We start from the raw sequence: 18,559 nt of genomic DNA, 5'->3' as shown, positions 1-18,559 counted from the left end.
GATGCCATGCATTACTGTCAGCAGAGACCTTAGAGTTCAGGTTATGTGATCTCTCGTAGCCCGCCCTTCACCAGCCAAGGGAATGAGCATAACATTAGCAGGTTTCGTCTTACATATGAGCATTTGCTGTGCCAAACCTTGAGCTGAGCACAAGGTCCCATGCATTTTCTCATCGACTCCTCCTAAGGAGCATATGAAGTAGGAATCTTCTTAACCCTGCTTAACAAGGAGGCAAACCAGGCTCACAGAAAAAAAGCAACCTGTCTCAACTAATTCCAAGCAGCAGAGGAGGAGGAGCCTGGGGCAGGTGGCTCCTAAGAAGCCTTTGCACAGGGTGGCACTGCCTCCTGTGGGTGCTGCCTGCCAGGCCAGTCCACACGGCCTCCCGGGAGCCGGGTTCTCCATCAAAATGCACTCACCCCACTCATCACCGTGCTCATCCCGGGACATCATCTCTTTGTAGGCTCCACTTGTCTCTTCCTTTCTAGTTGTTTCCAAGAGAAGAGAGATGACTTACTTATACAGTAACCGCACAAGGGAAAAAGCAAGGGGCAGCTCGTAGGCCTGAGCCCTTACAGTCCCTCTGTGGGTGCACTTGCCCCCTGTGGGCCCTTTCTTTCCTCATGATGCTCCTTTAAACAAGGAATTACAGGGAGTCTGGATATTTCACTGCTCGTAGGATCATTAAGTTTCAAGACAATCCATCAACCCTGCTGAGTATTAATAAGCTCCGGGCTCAGCGACCTTAAATGATGGAGCTGAAAGCCCTGCTCCCACTGACCGTGCTGAGCAGACTCAGACTTCCGCTGCAGGTCCCACCCCGGCTGGGTGAGGACCTCAGCGTCCCTCCCCGGGCGACCCCCTCAAACAGCTCTCAGGACGGCCTCCACATGGACTGTCCTACATGCCAAATGCTGAATGTAAAATGAAGGCCGGGATGTTGCTGAGTGGGGTTTAGAGAGTGGGTATCCATATACATTCTCTTTTCAGATTGAAGGTGGTGGTTGTTTTTTAAATTGTAAATCATTAGGCAACTGAAAAGTAAAATTCAAGTTGAAGGTGATTAAAGTATCTGTGTTAACTCAACACATGCAAGGAATAAAGAATACATATAATTTCAAGTTAAACTTTTAGATTGTTTTTTTTCCTGCTACTTCTTATAGTCACATACAACAAGGAGGAGGAGGGGGGAGGGGGAAAGGGAGGGGGAGGGGGAGGAGGAGGAGGAGGAGGAGGAGGAGGAGGAGGAGGAGGAGGATGATGAAGAGGAAGAGAAAGAGAAGTTCATGACCAACAGTTATGCATCACAGCCTGGACCCTGGTTAAGTGCTCACACACATCGCGTCACCTAACATCGCAGCTCCCTGAGGGCAGGGAGACGGAATGGGAGCATCTGCCCAACTCCCCATGGCAGATCCTGACCTGAACCCGGAAGGTCGGACTCCAAAGCCCATTCTGCTGAAACCATGCCACTGTGCCTCCCACATCACGTATTTCTTAGAGTTAGCACACACTTCTCCTTTGGGAAGCATTTAACTTTTTAGGCAGAAACATCCAACAACAGGTTCTTTCTACGGTTATAAGCTCCTCAGCCAAGACCAAAAAGCTACGTAATAATTCACCAGACTCCCCAGGGTGACCACACGGGGCATCCCGATTGCAGTCCATTCATAATACAGTGATCACTTCACGGAATTCAATTAATCTACAATAAATGATGAGCCGCGGACCTGCTACTTAAACTTCTCATTCATCTGTGAAGATTTAGAGGTATAGTGTGCAGAAAAGTGATCGTGGTTGAACTCCAGACGGACTTAGGAACCATCTCAGATCCTATTGCTTCTGAGGGAACAGAAATCAGGGATGAAATAAGAGAAGTTTCTCTACCATAAATATCTTGCAAATTGAGCATGTACAAAAAAATGTTTCCGCCCTATCCATCACCCCTGAATGCCACTCACCATATTTGGGAAATATGTGAAACTCATTGACATTTCCTATGTTTTATGCACCGAGGAAAGAGGGTGAATACCTGTAAGTTCCAGTCTGCCCCAGCCCGCCCCGGCCGCTACCTCCTCCCTCCACTCCTAGCCACACTCCCTGAAGGCAATGAGGTGCTGAGTCCTTAACCGCACTTAGGCTCAGGGCTTCCCTTCGGACATAATTATGTCTAATTATAAACCAATGTCCTACTCCGAACTTCATAGAGATTTCCATAAATGTTTTTTGAAAGGAAAGATAATCTAAAATAATACCCCATTCAGTTAGATATACCATATCGTAGATATACCCACCATTTAGATATACCACATCATGGTTATTTAACTAGTAAGCATGGTGCTTCCATAATTAATGAACAGGCACTTGAAATACTGACAGGAGTGATGTATGTATAACATAGCAAATAGAACTAAATCTATATCTATCTATCATCTGTCTATCTTAATTTTCTCATCTTAACAGGTGCCATTCTACCAAGATTTTTGAAGGCACTATGTCCCAAAAGTTTTACTAAACATATCCATTGTCTAAATTGTGTGTGTGTGTGTGTGTGTGTGTGTGTGTGTGTGTATATGTATATATATATATATATATATATATATATATTAGTATATACATATATTGAACATGAAAACAAAGTTTATTAAGCTGTATCTGTGATGATCTACATGACATTCGCTTGGGTGGCACAAAGTTTCTGACCTAGTGGTTAAAAATTCAAGTCCTTCTTCCTTGTCCATCATCAGCCGTTGTGTTTTGGCTTTAGTGAAAATTATTTATTTGTGATAAACAACTGCTTGAATGTTACAATAAGGGTACTGAGTTGTGTTTGCCCCAAAAGAAGATCGGAACGAGGGCGTGGCTAAATTAGGGATCTGGCTGAGACATCCGCGTGGATGCTGAGCAGCTGTTTGTGAGGCTGTGGTAAGGGTGGCCCCGTCCCCGGTCCCGTCTACAGAGGTCCACCACCCACAGTGGGCTCTTGGCTCTCAGATGAGGTACCCTTAGGAGGAGTGTCCACAGAAACCCCTATTTTCAAACTCCATCCCACACTCCCTGTGGACTCCACTGGGGGCCACTCCCACCCGCCTCACTAATGAGTGACTTCTGCACTGGCTGCTGATTGGCTTCGTGCGTGGGCTGTTGTGAGGAGTTGGAACGGCCAGACCAGAATCCTGAAACGGAGAGGTTTCCAGCCCTCCAGTCACTCGCGCAAAAGTGACCTCCCTTCTTCAACGCGTAATTGGAACCAGAAACTGGGTGACTCCACACCTGCCCATGGTTATTTCACAGCATGTTGACCGCCCTGCAAGCGCTTCAGAACGACAGGACCGGGTGCCCCTGCCCAATCCTTTATGACCAAAGGCTCCCAAGCTCAGCCTCCCGGAGAAGCGCGGCAGGGTCTCCCTGCCACGGGCCCGTGTTTGTAGGGCCTCCTGGCTGCAGAGGTCGTGGGGGCCCCTGCAGAGCGTCCCGGCTGTTAAGATGCCCCTTGGCCTGGCATGTTGTCAACAGCAACGCGTTGCTTCTGCTGGGCTCCAAGCATGTGAATTTCTCGAAACTGGGCTTTTGAATGTGTGCCCTAAAGTAACTGCTGCTGAAGCGTTGTTTTGTTTCATTTTTAAATCAGACAAATGAAAGAGAAAGAGACAGAGAGACAGAGAGAGGGAGACAGGAAGTACTGCATGGAAGCCTACAAATTAGGAAGTGACCACTGGCTGGCCCACGAGGCTAAGTCGGCTGGGTGCCGTCCCCTGCACCAGGGCTGCTGGCTTCATTCCTGGTCAGGGCACACGCCCGGCTATGGGTTCTATCCCTGGTTGGGGTGCATGCAGGAGGCAGCCAATCAATGCTTCTCTCACATTGATGTCTCTCTCTCTCTTTTTCTCTCTCTCTCTCCCCCTCTCCTTTCCTCTCTCTGAAATCCATAAAATCATATTTTGATAAAAAATGGCCACCATACCAAAAGCGAGTTTCATATTTATCCAAAATAGGACCAGAAGGGTCCAGTTCTCGTGCTGTCCCATTGGAAATCGATGCTCCTGTTTGGCCATTCCACCTGATTTAAGAGGCTCCAGGCCACTCTGCCCCAATCCTCTTTGCTGGGGACATAGGAAGCTTTCTAACGAACACAAAATAATTACAACTTTTGAAATTATAAATCTCACTGCATACTTACTTTATTAAAGCCTTGTTGTAAGTTTTTCCCAGAAGAATGCACAGTGTAGAATAATGAGCACTCAAGGCCCTGAGACACTAAAATAAAAATTCAAAATTGCTGACTCTCACATGGTCTTCTTTAGGACCATCAAGAGCCCATTTATCATAACGACTCACAGGCAGGGCACTCATTTTTCTCTCCTTTGGAAAATCCTTCTTGGGAGAACTGATGCAGAATGTTTCAATGACATTGTACCAGGTTTCCCCCAAACGTCACCATAGTGCAAGAAATGACAACTGCCCTATTCCATCAGCTCAAGGACGGGTCCTAGCATGTGTGTAGATTTATAGATAACAAATGGATGCCTACCACTCTATCTCGTCCAATGCCAACTTAACACAATACACATGCACACCTGCATCCACACCCCACAAAGATGCTGGGCTCTTTTGTACAAACATTTGCCAGCTGTGAATAGTTCAGTTTATACATATTTCAGTGAAGTCTAGCCACACTAACTAGTAACTGGTTTCCAATTGTTTTTCTTCTCCTAAGATACGCCATAAACTGAGGAGACAAACACTAGTGTGCATTTTAAGTTATTTTCATAGAAATAACCAGAAAAAAATCTATTAGTCCAGCAAAACTCTCCAACCACCTGTGGAAAGCAGAGTGAAATACCATGCAAGTAGCTCTGTTCCGCCCTGCTATTTCTCCTCTTCTCACATCTGCACCTCCCAACTAAGTTCAAGGCTCCACAAAGTCTAGTAAATGGTAAGCATGTCATGACTGTTATTAATTTGATAGTGATGAACAATGAGCGATCATCTTCTACAATTCCAGCGAAATCTTGAGAACATTTCCTTTTTGTATTAAGAGCTTGAAATGCCTTGCTTTATCTCACGGCTGGGGTCCCTCTGAGGTAAGCTTATCGCCCGCCTTGTAACAGAGGAGAAATCGATGCTGGAGGAAGAGAGAGAACCAGGTCCATGGCTGGTCCCCGGCCACGAGGCTGCCTCTCCGAACCCCGTGCAGAGCGTGCCAGAGAGCAGGAGGGGATGGAGCGCTGGCCTTGGCCCTGAACAACCCCTGGGTTCGGTGGGAGCTCAGTGGGCGCAGGGAAGGGGTAACCCTGTAACATGGGTTTGGGGGAAAGACTACATTTTCATTCCAGCCCCCTAGCATAACACACACCACCCTGACCTGGGTTTGGGCCTACGATCAGGCAACCTCTTTGAAAGCCACATTTGCTAGAGAATGTCTCCGATGGTTGAAAGATCCCTCCCTCCCTCCCTCCCTCCTTCCTGCACACACACATCTCCACTTCTCACAGCTGGAGCGAGTTTTGCACAATTGGAAACGATAAAACTCCAGGAAGAGAAGAGACAGAGTCATGCGGTTCTATCTCCCCATCCCGCACCCCGGGCCCTGCTGTCCCACAAACGTGTGTGTCTGCCAGCCGCCATGCGGTGTTTCCCTGGACCTAGACCGTGAGACACAGCCTTTGGTCACCTGCTTTAGCTCCACCGAGCGCCGCCCTTGGTTCTAGAAGCGTCCTCACACCTGTCGCTAGTGCTCAGAGCTGATGGACTGTGAGTGTCCGTATCTGTCCGCTTAGTAACTGACACCATCACTCCGCGGGTTGGTGCTGACAGCCTTTCACAGGAGGAAGGGGTGTCACACACGAAACTCCTCCGTCTGGTGGCCAGTGGTGGTTTCAAGTAGTGCTAAGGGACAGGAGCATCTCGTCATTAACCCCCCTACCTAGACTTTGTGTATTTTTAGAGTTTTGAAGCAAATGCTGAAGAAATCTGTTTAAATGGAGGGAAAGGAGGGTGCTTAGTAGGGAGAGGAAATGCCCGGGGCGGGGGAGGCCTGGATGTGCTCTAGGAACTGTGAGTTGTGTCACTTGTCAAATGAAAAGTATGCACTCCAGCCCCGGCAGGTTCGGAGTGGGTAGAGCGTTGGCCAGAGGGACTGAAGCGTCCTGGGTTCGATTCCCGTCAAGGGCATGTACCCTGCTTGCAGGCTCCATCCCCAGCCTTAGTCTAGGCGTGTGCGGGAGGGCAGCCAATCCATGTCTCTCTCACATCAATGTTTCTGTCTCTCTGTCTCCCCCCACCCTTCCACTCTCTCTAAAAATCAATGGGAAACTATCCTCAGGTGAGGAGTAACAAAACAAAACAAAACAAAAGTCTGTCCACCAACGCCAGGCTCTAGTCCTGGAATCCGGGCAGATTTCTTCAGCAGGGGAGGGGCCTGACTGCGGGGCCCAGGGAGGGAGTGAGGCAGGCGGAGGGGACGGGACAGAGAGTCTCAGTCCCGGGAGGGAGATGCAGAAGGAGAGAGGACCTGCGGGTACTGCAGGTTTAGAGGCGAGTTGGGTACAAACTGGGGCCCCCTTGGTGGCACGCAGGGAGAAGCATGACCTTGGACGCCCGAGGCTCTGGGACAGAGCGCCTTCTACCTCCACAGCGAAGGACCATGGAGACAGAAATGTGCTCGTCTCCATAGACTGAACATAGGTACTAAAAGTGCCCGTAAACAAATAATTTGGTTCCCTCCCCTGAGATGAACCAAAGAAACCCTGGGTCCACGTGCTGAGAAATGGCACAGGGTGTGCAGTAACCTTGCTGTCTGCAACAACAACCTTCCGTGAGTCTGACAGCTGGTTTTCCAGTTAAGCTCAGGTATAAACGGCAGACGATGGAGCCGCAGACTGCAACCCTAATTCCGGCCAGCCTGCGGGAAGGAGCAGAGGAGGACAAAATACCTCAAAAGTATACAAATTGGCCAAATGAAACTGCGTGTGTTACCATCTCCTACGACAACAGAAATTTACCGCCTGACAATTTACATCTGGTTTGCACCCTGATTCTGCAAATCACAAAAATGGGTTGCTGTGGCAACGGCCACGTGCTGTTTCGCTTGCTGGGAGAAACCAGAAAAACACCCTCAAAGTGCCTCCTAAGACACAAATACAGCACTTTTTTTACTGCTCCTCCCCACCCCGAGAGAACCAATCTCCTGACAGTGGGTATTTTTTTCTTAGCTTTAAAAATGGGTTCTCGCGCTGTCATTTGCATTTGTATTATGTATACTACCAATGTAGGCGAATGGGGAGAAAAATCCATGGAAATAGAAGAGAGATGGATACAGATTGCCTGAGTCACGTGAGTGCATCAGGGCTCTCGTCTTGTACGGCATCCCCACTCTTATCATCGACAGCTCTTCCAGCCAGTTTCGCTCACCAATGCATGTATCCCACCCGTGAGGGATCCCCCCGAGTTCACCGAGAGCTCAACTCTTTTTCAAAAACATATTTTTATTGATTCAGAGAGGAAGGGAGAGGGAGAGAGCGAGGGAGGGGGGGGAGAGAGAAATAGTAATGATGAGAAAAAAATCATTGATTGGCTACCTCCTGCACACTCCCTGCTGGGTATGGAGCCTGCAACCCAGGCCATATGCCCTGACCTGGAATCAAACCGTGACCTCCTGGTTCATGGGTCAATGGAAAGCTCAACCCTTAAAGCATCAGCCAGGGCAGTTCGCCTTCGTGGGCTGGAAACAGGAGCCGGGGACAAACGGGGACCGCGCCTTTCCTTGGAAGCGTGTTCTTAATCGCAGCGGCACCCACACGAGCTGCTCTCCAGTGCAGGGCGCTGGAGCGCATCTTGCTACCAACGTCTGTGCACCGTGGAGCCAGCAACACACGTCCACACTGAATCAAATGGGGAGAATGTTCCTCTCCTACCGACGTACGTCCCGTCCAGGACTTCAAAGAAGGGAGGCCAATGTGTAGCACATGTAAGGCCCTGAAAACAGAGCCAGGTCAGCGCGGGTCATTGCTCTCCTGGTTCGACAGCCAGCTTGACAGCTCCTTAAACCCTCCAGACACGGGGCTGACGGGGAGGTCCCTCTTCTTGAAAGAGCTCCATTATCGGCCCCTGACATGATAGAAGTCTCCACGCTACGGAAGCTCCGTGATGTGTAGGAAGCTCTCTGAGAAAACAGCCCACTCAGAAAACGCGCGTCAGATATGTCTTCCCCACCGCCACCTGCAAACCTTGCTGGCTGTCTCCGCCCCATGCCTGAGCAGGGGCGCACTACCTAGAGGCAGGGACTCAACCGGGGAAAGGACTGGTGAGGCAGGGCTGCTAAAAGACACCAGGATTTACAACATAAGCAACAAGGTAACAGGAACTGAAGGCTGAGTGTGTGAAAACCCTACGTACCCAGGATGCAAACAGAGGCGTCCCTGACAGACTGTGGAGGGAAAGCGTCTGACCGCATGCCGTGTGCGTCTTCTGCGGCTCCATCCTCGAATCACACTAAGGAAACGGAATGAACACTCAAATAGATTTCCCCCCGCTTTTCCTTGGGCAGCAGTAGAGAACAATCAATTTAGAAATAATTGGAGAAATTTGTGTTTTGCTCAGAAGGAAAAATGAAAACATTCATTCAACGGGCCCACATAGAATCATTTGCTTAATGGCAGTTCTAATATGTTATGCATTTATTCAATCTACTTCTTACTACATTGAAATGCAAAAACAATCACTCTGGGTGTAAATCCTCGGAAACAATCAAAGTTTCTATTAAACCAGAGAAGACACAGTTAAGCTGCAGTGTGACTTGCAGATGCTCATGAATAGACAGTACTTAGAGTTTCTCTCTGTAGAAAGGGAAAAGTCTTTCTCTCTCTAGAAAGTTTCCTCCTGTCCCCTCCTTCCTTCCTTTCCATCTTTTTCCCTCCCTCCTAGCCTGCCCCCCCCCCCCCATATCTTCCTTCTTTTCTTCTTGGACTCAGAATAAGGAGAGTGTCTTCTTAAAAAGTCTAATGACGTAGACACATAAAATTGTCCTATGTTACAGTGCCAGCCCTCCAGCAGGTAGGAACTTCCTTCTCACATCTGTTATAAAGAGTTTCCTTCCACTGATCAGTCACAGGGTAACATGGGCAGTCTCCACATTCTAGGTCCTTTCTCTCTCTCTCTCTCTCTCTCTCTCTCTCTCTCTCTCTCTCACACACACACACACACACACACACACATGCATGCATGTCACACAAATGCATGGCTTGTTTTTGTAAATTGGCATGAAAGCCATTTCTGTTCATTAAAAACTCAATGAGCATGTTCAAGAAAAGGCAGCCAGACGTGAAGCAGTGAATGAACAGGTCCTGTGCATGCCTAACAGGCATTTCATATCTGACTTTGAAAGAAACTTTTAAAACCCTCCTGTTTAACTGGGGCACTACGATATAATAATCTCAAATATGAGAGCCAGTAAGTGTGTTTGATGCTCTCACTAAATGCCATGGATTTGTTATTGGTGAGCAATAATCTCACTGGATAGTAATGAACTTCCAATGACTTATCTGCAACACTGTCCATTGCAATGCTCTGAGTTGTACTAAATACTTGTAATCCTGCTGATATTGTTATAGAATCTAATATACAGTGTATATAAATAGGACCTACTACACAGATTTTTAAGGACATTTTACTCACTCCATTCGCTCTGCAATGGGTTCTGGGTGCTTCTGCTGAAACTTGGTACCAACCATGTCTGCCCAACCTTAACTGACAGCAGGTGCTGTTTTGGTTTGTGTCAATTTTTTACTTAACAAAGTTTATATGAATTGTTTAACAAGGGTGTTTTTATGCCCTAAATTATTTAGAGAAACACACTGCCTTTTGTAAGCACAGATTCGTCCAATCCAGGCTTCAGTAGAGACACAAACTCACAGATACTGACCTAGAGACTGCTTCCCTTCCCTCACTATGATGGGCATAAGTAACATCTGGCCTCCGGCCACACCCAACCAATGTCCTAGGGCCGTGGTCGGCAAACTCATTAGTCAACAGAGCCAAATATCAACAGTACTTCTTCAAAACAGACTCGCCCAGGCCGAAAACCGACTTCTGCACATGGGCCATGAAGTTTCAATCGCACTGTACGCGCACCCGCACATGGTATTTTGTGGAAGAGCCACACTCAAGGGGCCAAAGAGCCGCATGTGGCTCGAGAGCCGCAGTTTGCCAACCACGGTTCTAGGGGCCTTTTTTCAATTATCGTCGTGCTTATCATTACTCTTTTTGTTGTCATCATAGCATTTTACATTATTTTTTAAAGTCATTCGCAATTCCAGATATTAAGAACATATTATGACCAATTTTACACGGTTTCCCATGTTCTCCAAGTAGAAATACCACAAGATGTAAGAACATAATCTGTGCACCTTCCACCCTCACTACGCGTAGTACTAATAAAGACACAATCTATAAAATTCAACTGGAAAAACCTATCATACGCCAAAAAGCTATCTTTATAAAATGCTATCTTCATTAGCTCCTACAACAGACTGATTGAAGATGTTATTATGTGAGTATTTGGACTAGAGGGACTTTTAAGCGCGTTGATTTAAGCAATCTCTACCTCACTAAACCTTGTTAAACATGCTAGTATTTACAACTCAATTTGGTAGTTTTGTAGTCTCCCAAATTAAACACACACACACACACACACACACACACACACACACACTTCTCAGGTTGCCAGTTTTATATTATCCTTCAATATTCCACTCATATAAACTGTTGTCAGGACTCAGCATCCATTGGCAAAACCAAGGTCACACCTGAGTGTCGTGTACACTAAGTATTTTATCTGATATTTGGGGAATTTATAATGAAAAACATGTAAACATATTTGGCCAGGATCTCTGTGCTGAGCAAAAGCGTTCCGCTGAGCAAAAGTGATCCTTAAATTTACCAGTTATTTTGGTAAATACCCAGGACTAATGTAGCTAGGCACTGGAGACACAGCAATGGACACAAATGAAACTGCCTTAACAAAGCTACTATTCTATGGGGGTGGTGAGAGAAGGAATACACAAAAATAACTAATTTCTGGTGGTCCTGACTGCTGTATAAGGAAAACAGAACAGGACAGTGACTGAAAGTGGTACTCTCAGTAAGATGACCTACAAATCAGGTACCACCAAGTAGGAAAATCAAAAGCCAGATTAACGAACAAATGACTGAAATAATTTCAATACAACCTAATATGTCCGGTGCCATCTATGTGATGAGCCATTAACTTTAATGTCTGAATTACGTTTTTAAAGTAAGTTATTTAATTGTGCAGCATTGTGTATACTTTTGAAGGAAGACATTGGCTTGGACCTGGAGGTCCTTTAAGAACAACCAGTAAAGGGGACAGTGAAGTACCCATGTAGCTAACAAGGCTCCATGTAGCACAGCTAACAGAAAGGTCACTGGTAATGGGGTCAGAGGTCTGGAATGCAGCTCACGGCCCTAATTCAGAAAGGTGTTTGCAAGCTTCCCATGGAGGTTTTGTTCTACTTAAAACATCTTTCTAACAGCCCCTGGAATGTTGTTTCAGGCCGACTGTTGGGAGCATAAGGGGAACTCATAGAGCACGAAGGAGAGCGACACTTTCCAAATATCAATGAGCAAACAATCCTTATTTAGCTCTTTATAAGGAGCTAAAAACCCAGACCAGACCTCAACCATCGCCCCCTCCATAACGGTAACAGAAAAGCGTCACCCATCCCTGGCACATGGCAGGCACGCGGCAGGCACATGCTAACCCAGGGCACACCCAAAATGTGTCCCTACAATGGATTCTTTCATTCTTGGACCATAGGAGCTCATTTCATTTCGATTCCTTTCAATATGTGATTTTCATGAACCTCAGTAAAAATCTAAAACTGATATTCATGCTGCTCTGTAGAATAGCATGAAAGTCGCTATTTTATTATGTGCAGAACAGAAACGGAAAGGCGGCTTCTTGTCGGAGGGTGACTCTCTGACATGTAAGCCTGCGTGTTCTGTAAGAATCCTGGAGCTACAATCTCCTTCGTTTCCTGCCAACTTCACTGGACTCCTGTGCATGGCCTTCCTTGTCGTCTGGATAAACCAGTGGCTTTCTGTTCTCCAAATGGAGTCCAGCACGGGGGACAAACGTGATGAGAACACAGCGGGAGTATCTGCTGCCACGCTTCTGCCCAGCTCTCTGCTACGAAACCATCCCTCCGAGACTGGCAGGAAAGCACTGCCTTGTGGCCGCCAACACAGAACCAACTGTTGGGGGGGTTGCGGTACAGATGCCTGAGGTGCCCTCCTGGGTATAAGCCCTCAGGGAGAGCCCTGCTGGCAGGAGCAGGCAGCACAGCGCAGCACACATGTGCCTGGGGTGACTCTACCTGGAATCACCTCCTTTCTCACTCCACTGGGGAGCTGGACCAAGAACGGAGACTTCAGAGGCTGAGCTCAGGGTTCTTGGCTGTCTTCCGATGAAGAAGAGCAGGATTTAACACGGCGGGAGCTAGCAGGGTCACTACCCCACATGCTTTCACCTGGAACGTGAGGTAACTGAGTGAGGAGGGTCCCCGGGAGACGTGCATGCCCAACCTACTGAACTGCAAGGCACCAGACAAGTGTTTCTCCTGTTGCTCAAACAGGGAGTTTGCTAGAGCAACGCTCCCCATGGAGCTGGAAAGGAAGCTAAAAGGATGGAGTCGCTTGCCAAACAGACCACAGCCCTAGCTCCCAGTAAACAGAAACTGGTGACATGAATGAGCTTCTAGAAATCAAAGGTACCCAGGGCAAGAGGAAAGCACGTTTTAGGAAGACTCTTCGTCTTCACCTGTGTGATATTTTAAAATACAGACTGATGCAGAAGTAAATCAATTACCCAAAGCATCTACAAATAGAAATAAAAACTGTAACAAAATAGGAAACTTTAGATAAGTTTAGTCAATCACATGGAGAATTTTCTGAGCGGAACTAAAGGATTTGAGTACACTCATGCACATGCACACATTTTGCCAACAGAATATTTTTCCTATAAAACACAAATAAATTGTCCCCTGATATACAAATACAAAAAATATCCCCAAATTCTCTATACAGGTCCTAAGAATCCTTCTATAGACTTCTTCTGATTCTAATAAACTTAGTGCCCCTATCTATATGCCATCGTTTGTCACACATGTAAAACAGGTGAATCTACGTGATTCAACCTGAAAGTACCATGAACTCGCTGGGTAAATTCTGTCCGTAACGTTATACTACATTTGCACAGGGCAGTAGACTGAAGCAATCTGGACCTTATTGATTGAAGGTTACTATAAAAGTTATGCAATTATTGAGCCTGAAGGGACCTCTCCTTCTAAAAGTGAAGCCACCAACAGCGACAGGTCTCCTCCTAACTCCTGCCCTGCATTCGTGTGCAGCCCGGCTGCGGGTGTGGTTACCACCCAGAGGGAGCCCCACTGTTCACCACATGGGGCAGGTGGTCCACGATGCTGCTTCCCAGTTTGGAAAGTAAGATGATTACACTTCAATCCCAGATGATCGACTGTTAAAAATAATGCATAAATGAGTGCCCCTCCCCCCACAGATGCCTATACTTGGCTCCACAGAAAAGCTACATAACAAGGAAATGATAGAAAAGAAGCTAAAAGGGCAAGTCAGGCGATCAAACCCCACCGGCTCGCACGCCACGCTGAGTGGAATACCGGTCGGCTGCACTGTAAGTCAGTTCCCGGGACACGGAGCGCTTCTCCTGGCGTGAATGCGAGCGCAGAGAGACAGGTTCTGCCTTAAAAGAGCATTTGTTCTATTGATCATGTACAAAACCCGTCCTCACATATAATGCTATTAATGAAGTGTTCCGCTGAGCAAAAGCGATCCTTAAAGATAAATACAAATCAGAATTCTTTTCATAATGAGAAATGACTACCACAACAAGCTGGTAATTTACGAGAACACAGGAACCACAGCCCAACAGGGAACACTCCCGAGCCCCGGATTCCATGCCCGGAGCTCTAAAAACATTGGAAAGAGGGATCTCTGTGCTGCAAATGACCCTCCCGGACGTGGCCGCGCTATGGCCAGCTGCCGTCCACACGCCTGAGGCTTGGCGGGCCACATTTGAAATGATCTTTTAAAGAAACAGCCCTGAGCCTGTTTTATTGTAAAACAGTCATTGCAAGAACTGCCTTTTAATCTAAGGGAGCCCGCTTAGTTTCATGAGGGTGGAAACAGCAACTCGTTAAACTCTTCCCTAATGATCGCTGTGTTCAAATATCAGGCCTTGAACATGACAAGGACACAAAATAATACCAAAGCTTCCCTCTTTTTGTGTTTTTACCTATGGTTTTCCTAGCATCATGATAAGAGAGACTCTTCACCAGTTTGAGGATCTCAAACTATCTGATTGGAGCATCTGAAAATGTCAGAATCTAAGGCAATCATTCTCAAAGATGGTGTCCATTAAATCAATGGGCACACGTTACATGCATGTTGGTGCATCCATGCTGCGTGCCAACAAACAAAACTTTGCTCTAATAAACAGACTTCTTTACAATGGTGATGCTAAGAAATGCAATGGTAAGAAATCGCTACGGGATTCTCTAGAACATAAACAGTCCATTTGGAAACAACAGTGAAAATTTTATCCAAACCCCAGGTGCTGTGGGGACCTAAGACTGGAGCAACGTGATTTATCTGAATCGCAGCAAACGCAGGCCTAGAAAATAGGCTTTCCTTTCCTCATCCCCTTCCCCATTACAGGGCTGCCCTCTAACTCTCACAGAGTGAGACTCCTCCTCAGAGAAGGAGACAGACAACAGCTGCCCTGTCCCCGTGGGGGAAACTCATTTCTGAAAAGATCTAAGACGAGCGATGCTATGTTAACCAACACTTGAGAGGAAGTAGAGCTTAGTGGTAGGCAATAGACCAGGGGTGGGCAAACTTTCTGACTCGAGGGCCACAGTGGGTTCTTAAACTGGACCGGAGGGCCGGAACAAAAGCATGGATGGAGTGTTTGTGTGAACTAATATAAATTCAAAGTAAAAATCATTACATAAAAGGGTACAGTTTTGTTTTTTTTTTTTTAGTTTTATTCATTTCAAACGGGCCGGATCCGGCCCGCGGGCCGTAGTTTGCCCACGGCTGCAATAGACTGAGACATATTAAATATTTAATTTGAGCAACAATTGATTTGAATAGGGCAGTGTCCAACCAGTGGTTAGGAGGCCTACTGCCAGGGGCTGTAGGGGACTTTACAGAGAAAGTGTAGAAGCAAAGAAAAGGGATTGTTGATGGCTGTAGCATAAAGCCCAGTTGGCTATTTGGGACGAGTTGTCCTTCAGTTTGCGATTTTGGCACCTTGAGCCATTCCCAGGCTTAGGTTTGGGGTCGCCTCTGACTGCAGAGCCACCTCAGTGCAAGGGTCTCCTTGTTTAATTAATTTAACAGTGGTTAAGTCTGGGCTTTCGAGGTATGATGAAGGGATGTGAATCCACATCTGAGGATCAGTGAACTGGCAAGCCAACCTGTCGGGCTGCATATACAATAACGATGTCTGCAAAAAGAGCTGGCGTGAGGCCTGCCTGGGAGAATTCACGTAGGCCTGAGCCCAGGGGCACATGGACATGTTTGCTGTTGATGTATGATTAGCGGCTCCTCCCACACCCATCCTCTTCCAGAGCATTTCTTCTTTTCTGCCCCATCCCCTAGGCAGCGAGTGTGTAACGATCCTTCCACACCTTGAAAGGAGGGAGGCCTATTGATTTCAGTCAAGGCCAAGAAAAACAGACCCAACCTTGGCAGCCTAGGGACTTAGATGATGCTGGGAAATTTGCATTAGAAAGAATGCCTAAGGCTTCCCAACTTTTCAACACTCCTCCAGAATGAACCAGGGAACCACTTAGCATGAGTCATTTGACCTCCAAGGGCCTCCATTACCTCATTTCTAAGAGGCCATGGGAACAGATGGATGGTTCAGAGACTGAGGTCCAGGAAACCGCTTCAGGATCAGAGGCTGTCAGCAGGGGCACTAACCAGAAAAGATTTTTCTTTCCTGTGTTTGACTTACTGTGAATCTCGGGTAAGACTGCATTTGAACAAACGATTTCACAATTGAAATGAGGTTGAGAACCCATGGATCTGTATGCCCATTCCAGCTAAAAATTTCGATGACACCAAAAATATGCCGATTTTCTGTTACACCAAATTTATTCAGGTGGTTCAAACTTGAATATTATAAAAAATCCAGTTTTCAGTTTAGCAAAAAAGTATCATAATGGATATATTGTTCAAGTGCCAGTATTAATAATTACTGACAACTCATTTTTGCTTCATTTATTCCATCAAGGGGCCTACTCTAGGCAATTTACATCCCCAGCGGTTAGTTTGCCTTAATTTGATGACTAAAGTAACCCTCTCCTTCATTGACTACTGTGCAGATATAAACATAAAATGAAATAGGAAAACACAGTTAATTAATCTGAGAGCATTTAAAAGCCCCATCATGACTAAAATTCACAGATCTTAATGTGTTAATGACATAGGACTCCAGTTGTGAATATAAATACAAAGGCTAAAATGAGGGGAAGACCGTTTACCCACAGGCGTTTTATTGACACCTTTTTAAAACCTTTCATGTTTGCAGAGTAGTGCCATATTCAGAATGTAAAGAAACCTTAGTTATCGTATAACCACATTTTAAAGTTTAATGTTCGTTAACCTGATGCATAGAGTGCGAGGCGTCCTGCCCACAATGCCAGAACCATCTGGTAAACCCGGTCCATGTGTCATAATGAAAAGCAGACTGTCTCCCCCTTTATCGCATGTCTATAACTGATGAACATATTAAGACAGTGTTCATTAAACGATTCTATGCAGTTACCATCATCCACTCCCTGAAAGTTGACATACAAATTCAAACAATTAGTTTAGAAAAATTGATAGTTCCCAAGCGGGGGTGGGGGTGGGGGTGGGGGGAATAGCTTCTTCTAGAAATCATTTAGTGTAACTCAGTACCTTTGGGATGTGGGGCCTTCAACTAGAATTGAAGATTGGGTCTTACAATACAGGAACATGAGGCCAGATAATGGGAGAATAGAATGTAAACTCTTTATACGAACCAACTTAGCTGGCAATTTGCTGTAGAAGAAGAAAACAACTGGGTTTTAATGTAGCCATGGCAACTCCCTGTCTTCACTAGTTTTTTAACTTAAGTCAAGTATCAAATGTTTCTGTTCTTCAGACTCTGTGGTCTTTCTAATGCACATAATGAGGTCCAGAGAAGAAGCCATGCTTTGTTCTTAAGCTTTGGCATTGTAAAACGGCATCTGAGACACGGTGGATTTTACATCTTCTGGCCCACATGTTCTCCCAGCATACTGCAGTTGGTTTTCACATGCATCATAAAAGAACACAGAATCCTCTGCACAGAATAGGATTCCCTCCTCTGCACCTCCACAGAGCGGTGCCATACAGTTCTCTTACTGTGAGGCAACACGACTGTGCCTCAGACTCTGCTGTTTCCTCCTCCCATAACTGAGAGCTTGGTGAGTAGACAGCTCATCGTATTCACCGCTGCCTTTCCAGGGTCTACAACAGTGCCTGCCAAAAAGTAGGGGGTCCAATCAACGTTTTATAAGCGATGAAAAACAAAGGAAGCTAAAAAAGGAAGGTCTTTTTCTCAAACAAAAAGCCTTAGTCCTAAGTTTCCACTTCTCCAGAAACAATTTCTGTATTTAGATTAAAGAAATCACAAGTTACAAGTGTTCACAAGTTTTAAAGATATCACAAGCCCTGGGCAGGTGACACGGTTGGAGCATCATCCCATACACCAAAAGGTGGTGGGTTCCATTCCCGGTCAGGGCACATACCTAGGTTGCAGGTTTGATTCCTGGTCCAGAACGTAGGGGAGGCAATTGATCAATGTTTCTCTCTCACATTGATTTCTCTCTCTCTCTCTCTCTCTCTCTCTCTCTCTCTCAAATCAATAAACATATCTTCCCATGAGGATTAAATTTTATATATATATATATATATATATATATATATATATATATATATATATATATCCTGTATAATAAAAGCCTAATATGCAAATCAACCAAACGGTGGAACAACCAGTGAAACAACCAGTTGCTATGACATGCACTGATCACAAGGGGACAGACGCTCAATGCAGGAGCTGCCCCAAGTCCTCAGGCCCCAGGCCAACCAAGGCGGGTGCCAGCAGGGGCCCCCCTGATCGCCCTGCTGGTCACGCCACAGATCGGCCCTGATCACCAGTCAGGCCTAGGGAACCTACCTGTGCATGAATTTTGTGCACCAGGCCTCTAGTGTATGTGTATGTGTGTGTGTGTGTGTGTGTGTGTGTGTGTGTATATATATATATAATATATGTATATATTATGTACATATATATGAGAATTCTTAAAATCACTTTCTTTTAATGGCCTAAGCTGGCCAGGCTGCTGGCTAGACTATAATTCTACATGTACTATACTTATAATTTAAAACAGAGAAAACATTTCTGGTCTTTGACTCTCCCTCAGGCAAA

General features: G+C 46.1%; 2 protein-coding genes across 8 annotated transcripts in view; one reads left to right on the top strand and one right to left on the bottom strand.

Moving 5' to 3' along the window:
• The window catches only part of IMMP2L (inner mitochondrial membrane peptidase subunit 2), a 493,454-nt gene that overhangs the window by 242,653 nt on the left and 232,242 nt on the right, over positions 1-18,559 (bottom strand). The gene's annotated exons all lie outside the window — the stretch shown is intronic.
• The window catches only part of LRRN3 (leucine rich repeat neuronal 3), a 34,259-nt gene that overhangs the window by 7,279 nt on the left and 8,421 nt on the right, over positions 1-18,559 (top strand). Inside the window, exon 1 of one of the 3 annotated variants that reach the window (XM_036327293.1) lies at positions 4,581-4,936. The exons of the other annotated variants lie outside the window; for them this stretch is intronic. The gene's annotated coding sequence lies outside the window, so the exon portion shown is untranslated. Of the gene's footprint in view, positions 1-4,580; positions 4,937-18,559 lie in introns of those variants that run through there. 3 annotated transcript variants of the gene reach the window in all.

The sequence above is a fragment of the Myotis myotis genome, unplaced genomic scaffold, assembly GCF_014108235.1.
Source record: "Myotis myotis isolate mMyoMyo1 unplaced genomic scaffold, mMyoMyo1.p scaffold_m19_p_11, whole genome shotgun sequence".
In the NCBI taxonomy this organism is placed as follows: Eukaryota; Metazoa; Chordata; class Mammalia; order Chiroptera; family Vespertilionidae; genus Myotis; species Myotis myotis.
The sequence above is the reverse complement of the archived record's forward strand: the minus strand, read 5'-3'. Positions and strand labels throughout refer to the sequence as shown.